Source organism: Uloborus diversus, chromosome 5 (assembly GCF_026930045.1).
Source record: "Uloborus diversus isolate 005 chromosome 5, Udiv.v.3.1, whole genome shotgun sequence".
Lineage (NCBI taxonomy): Eukaryota > Metazoa > Arthropoda > Arachnida > Araneae > Uloboridae > Uloborus > Uloborus diversus.
Genome location: NC_072735.1, coordinates 89,954,396 through 89,960,053, shown reverse-complemented (window position 1 = coordinate 89,960,053; position 5,658 = coordinate 89,954,396).

Sequence of the window (5,658 nt, the reverse complement as noted above, 5' to 3'; positions counted from 1 at the left end):
TTAAGGAAAAAAGTAGGCTAAGGGATTTTTTTTTCTGTATTCGTATATAATATTTTTATGCATAACTGAATTTTCCTACAAACAGAAAAAGTGTTTAATTTTACTTTTAGCTCTAGTATTTAGTTTTTCTTACGCTTTACTTTACGTATTTTATATTAAATTAAATGACCAGTAAGCGCAATAGTAAACATCATCAAATAATTTATAACAGCACCAAAACTATAAAAGATGAATACTTTTTAAAAATTAATAACCTAATATAAAATAATTGTTTACCTTTAAGATTATTTTCATACATTCCTTTTTTCCCTGCAAAAAGCAACAGTGAAATCAACCATTAGATGACTTAAAGAATATGAAATCGTGCAAGGTTAATAATTAGTTACTCTAGAAAATATTTTAGGCTTTAACACTTTTTACTGCTTTTCTTAAAGTTAAAAAAATAATTTCAAATATAAAGTACGCGTTTTTATTTTCACTGGGTTTGGGATTTGTTAACCAATTTATAAACTTGCGATAGCTAAAAATTCCAAGAAAAATCTGCTTGCTATGATAATAAGCATTTCAAATAACCCATTTTCCAACGCTATGTATCAGAAAAACTGAAAGAATTTAAGCAATAATAAGAATAAAAAACCTTGTTTAGATGCTCTTTAGAGGTATTGAACTAAATAAAAACTCTTTTACATAATATTTCTGATTAAAAACATGTCAGAGAAATTTAGTTCCAGAGAAATCTGGTTTATGTTATAAATGAGAAACATTTTTTAAATGAATTGCTAAAGACTGAATAATCGTGGGTTAACTCACGGAAGCAAGTACACATGCATTAAACAGATTTAAAAAAGGTTCTTTGTTTTAAATATTTTGCTTTTTTTCCCTCAACTCCCCCGGTGTTCTTACGCATATTATCAGAAAAGAAGCGTTGCGTAAATTATTTAGCTTTGCTTCAGTGGGTTTTGAAACTTTCGTACCAGTTGCTTAATGTCGATTTTTTCTTTGCGCTATTGCTTTTATAATGAATAAATTAAATAATATAAGAAACACAACACTTATTTTTTGATTAAACTTGAGAGAAAAAAAGAATTAGTCTTTGCGAAAAGATTGTTTGCGAGGTATTTTGAACGTTATTTTTTAATTGAATTTCAGATTTACTCTCTATTATAATGAAAAACAAACTGCGAAGAGTTATAAATTTCCAGTCTGTGTATTGAATTTATTAGATTTGAACACTAAGCTAATGTAATAAAAAAATATTTAAAAAAAAACTTTTTTCTTATCAAATATACACGCTATTGAAACTTAAAAGTATTTTTGAATTAGGTAATATTTTCCTTGCATCCATAACAGACATATGAAAGTTTCACATTTGAGTGAATGACTAGTTTTGGGGGCACCCAATTAATAATTTTCAGGTGTTTGTCTTGTATTGTCAGTATTAAATTAGTAATCGATATTCCAGGAACGCCATCAGTAAATTCTTAGAGATTTATTTTTCTAGAGCACCCTTACACACATTAAAAAAAAAAGGAAAAAATGCAATTCTTTTTGCATTTAGTTTTTCAAAGGGTTTCATTCTTAAAGCCATTGCTGCTTTTAATCACATGACAGTTTTGTTTGTACGTACTCACTTCATAGCTTTTTTACCATCATATAAGTATAATTTTCTCATTACTTAAGACATTAGAGGACAATTTGAGCTGCTGTGTTTCTAACTAGGCAAGTTAAATATAGTATTTCAGTTACGGGGCTCACATAACGAAATAATTGATATCTTGGCCTTTCTTACTTAAAATTAATATTTCGAAAAGATTAAAACACATGAGCAACTTTGGCAGACGATAAATAAAAATAGCAACAGCAAAAAATATTTCTTTATTATTTTTTTCTTTTTCTTTTATTTTTATCTATTTTTTTTTTCTTTTTTTTCTTAGAAAATTTCTTAAAAGCCATTGTCAGTGTTATATATATATATATATATATATATATATATTTAACTGCACTGTCACTCGAATTGGTAAGTTGAAAGGTGTCTAGTTTTTAGTATGTTCATAACTAAGTAAGTGTGACAATAACTGGTCAAGCCAATGTGTTCTAATGTTCAGCAAATATATATACAAGGTGTTCCGTTTTAAACTGCAAGACCTTAATTTTCGCAACCGTTGTTCTTAAGTGCATACTTTCAATGGGGTTGTTTCCTTCAGGCAAAAGTAGTACTTTTAGTCACGAAATCGATAGAATAAGCAAAAAAATAAATAAATAAATAAATAAATAAATAAAAAATAAATAAATAAATAAAAATAAAATAAAATAAATAACATGGACCCAGAAAATTCTTTTATTTTCCCAACATTTTTTTTTTTAAATTAATTTTTTAAAGTGTCCAATTTTTCAAACAAGGCGTGGTCTTGATGACGTCACAAATGATGCTCTTTCACGCATCTTTGTACAGCGTTTCCATGTTATGATATTCAGGAATCGAATTTAAATTGCGCTCTACGCTTGCTATCAACCATATCGTTGCCAATACATGTGAGTAAAGATGCGAATTAAATATTTTGCTCTGTGAATGGCAACACAAAATGGCATTTCATCATTTGTGATGTCATCGTCAAGAAATGTAAACAATAAAAGCGCACCAATTTAAGCAATTTTTTAAAAATATTAAACTTAAACAAATTTTATAAAAAATGGTCAGAAAAAATACAAAATTTAGCTTTTTATACGGGCCCCAGATTCCCAAAACAAATATTTAGGTAAATATTATCCATTGAAAATAATTCCAACAACAAAAAGTTTGAAATTCGTACGACCAATTTTCACCGAAATATGTAACGCAGCGTTTTGCGACTTACAACACTTTACACTCGCCGTCAAAAACACTTTTTTGGGGAAAATATAGCAGTTAACAAGTGTGTATATATATAAAATTATATGTGTGAATAGAATGCTGTTTTTCAAATTGTTCGAGGTTTTGCAGTGTGCTTTTGCGTATCATGGCATAACAGTTGCATTTATTTTCGAATAGCAATGAAAAATATAAATACTTACTTCCTTTTACGAAGTAACGGAAGTATTGTATTCGCGAAAAAATTTTGACCTAAAAATTGGCCTTAATTTCCATTTTGCTCGCCCCTGAATCAAGTTTTTTTTTTTCAACAAAACCACCAGAAATATCCATTTTGACGATCTCCGAATTAATTACAACGAGTTTTCTCGTGACGTCTCTATGTAGGTATGTATGTGCGTATGTGTATATATATGTATGTGCGTACGTATGTGCGTATGAGTGTATATTCGTATGCATCTCGCATAACTCAACAACAGTATGTCCTAGAAAGTTGAAATTTGGTATGTAGACTCCTAGTGGGATCCAGTTGTGCACCCCTCCCCTTTTGGTTGCATTCGGAAGTTACTAAGGGTGTCTTTTATACCTTTTTTGGGGAAAATCATTGTTAATATCAATGCAAACTCAAGTGGTGTTTTAATTTGGCAAACACTTGTCGACGTATCTCCAATCTTTTGGTCGCCATGTTTTTTTGCCAACTTGGCAACAAATTTGGCTTTTTTTTTAAATTTTGATTTCATTTTGGCCACTAGTGGCGATATTTAGAGAGTTAACCATTGAATCACATTAAGATGTCCAATATTGGAAAAAATAATCTGCATAAAACGTTTTTTTTTTCGTCAATTCACTACAAACTTGGAAGAAAAATATTTAAAGTGCTTCTTTGCTTACTCCGAGGCACTACTATAATCATTAAATTGGCGTAAAAGGATGTCATGTGATGCACACATCAGATCGTTTACTTTGACAACATGGCATTATAAAAAGGCGTTAAGTTCCAACCTTATCTTCTTCATGGGCCCATTAAACTTAAACTGGAATATCTCCTTTAATTTTGGTCGCACAAATGTCAATTTTTTTTGTCAGTAATATTATAGTTAGGGGACCTGGGGCCCGTATAGAAAGTTAAAATATTTTTACTCATTTTTTTGTTTTGCTTCAAATTTTCAATATCTAAACTCCGCATCTGATTATGAACATTTTTGCAATAGGAAGTATGCATCTAGGACTAACGGCTGCGAAAATAGAGGTGAGAGGTCTTACAGGTTAAAACGGAACACCATGTACATATAAATCATAGTTGAAAATTCATAACAATTTCAAATATTTAAATGCGTAATTTCTGAGTTCCAGCACCGTGAGAATTTTTTTTTCTTGAACCAGAACTGCATCATAACAATTAAAGTTCAATAACAATTAAATTTTGGAAAAAAATTATTTACTATGCCCATAATTTGTTATTTGTTTAAATCAAAAATTGGTGTATGTGTAAGGATTTTTAAATACCTATTTCAGACACAGGAAAACTTTATAGGAATTTACCCTTTGCAAAATAATAGAAATGTGAAAATAAATAAATAAATATGTTTATAAGAGGTGTTATCTTAGCTATGAGCAAACTATTAAAAGAGTTTCTAGATGACCCTTTTCCACTGCTAAGTCCAGTTTTTTTTTATTTTTTATTTTACTAAATAACGTAAAGGAAACATTAGTCTTAAGTTCAAAACATACTCAAACTTTCAGTGATAAATCATGATCCAAGAAGAATTAATTGAATGTAGAACAAGTTGGCTACACGTTTGAGTTACAAATGTGGTTAAAAATCGGTTAAGAACACATATGTATAACAGGTAATGGTATTAGACAGACATAATGATTTTCTCACATCAAATTTCTGTGTAAAATGAATATTAACAATTTCATGAATAATTACTTCATAAAGAATTAAGTCAGTGCATTAAAAGATGGCGGCGACACGATTGAGTTACATATTTTGTTACTCATCGGTTAAGAGCGCAGTTAAACGCAATTAATGGTAATAGACAGATGGTGACTTTCTAATATAAGATCAAGAATGAATTAAAAATTTTATGAAACATTACTTCATGAAGAATTAAATCAGTGCAGTAAAAGATGGCAACGCTATTGAGTTTTCATTGAACATCAGTTAAGAACGCAGTAGTATAACATTTAATGGTATTAGAAAGAGATGCAAACTTTGTTACGGAATGTTTTCATGTAAAATTGAAAGATAGATTAGTGTACCGTACACTAATTGTTAATTGTTTCTTTGCACTATTGAATCCGTTCATATTGAAAAATATGTTTCTTAAACTCAAGGTTATTGTTGTTGTCTTGTGCTAGCTAAGCTGGCAATTTGAGGTGCGTTGCTTGTAGAGTACTTTCAGACCTTCGATTGTATGGAAAGGCTAATATTTGATTTACAGGCGGAAATGGAAACGTCAATTACCTTCCAGGGATGGTAGTTTCTCTGCTATAGATGTGCGCGTTTGCCTCTTAATTATTTCGACTCAGTTTTTGTTTAATGACAATTTATTCACTGCAATAATTTGTAAGTCAAAACTATATTTTATCTATATTCTCACTCAAAAATTAATTGATTTATTTTGTTTGAGACATAATTTAGAGGTTACCATTATGCTTTTACATTTCTGCACGAAATGAAAACATTTTATTTTCTTTTTATTGTTTAAATAGAAACTCATTTTCACCTCAATTAAGACAATAAATAAAAACGGCCCTAGTGAAATTATGAAACGCGTGTATCAAAATCCCATCGCTATTTTTCC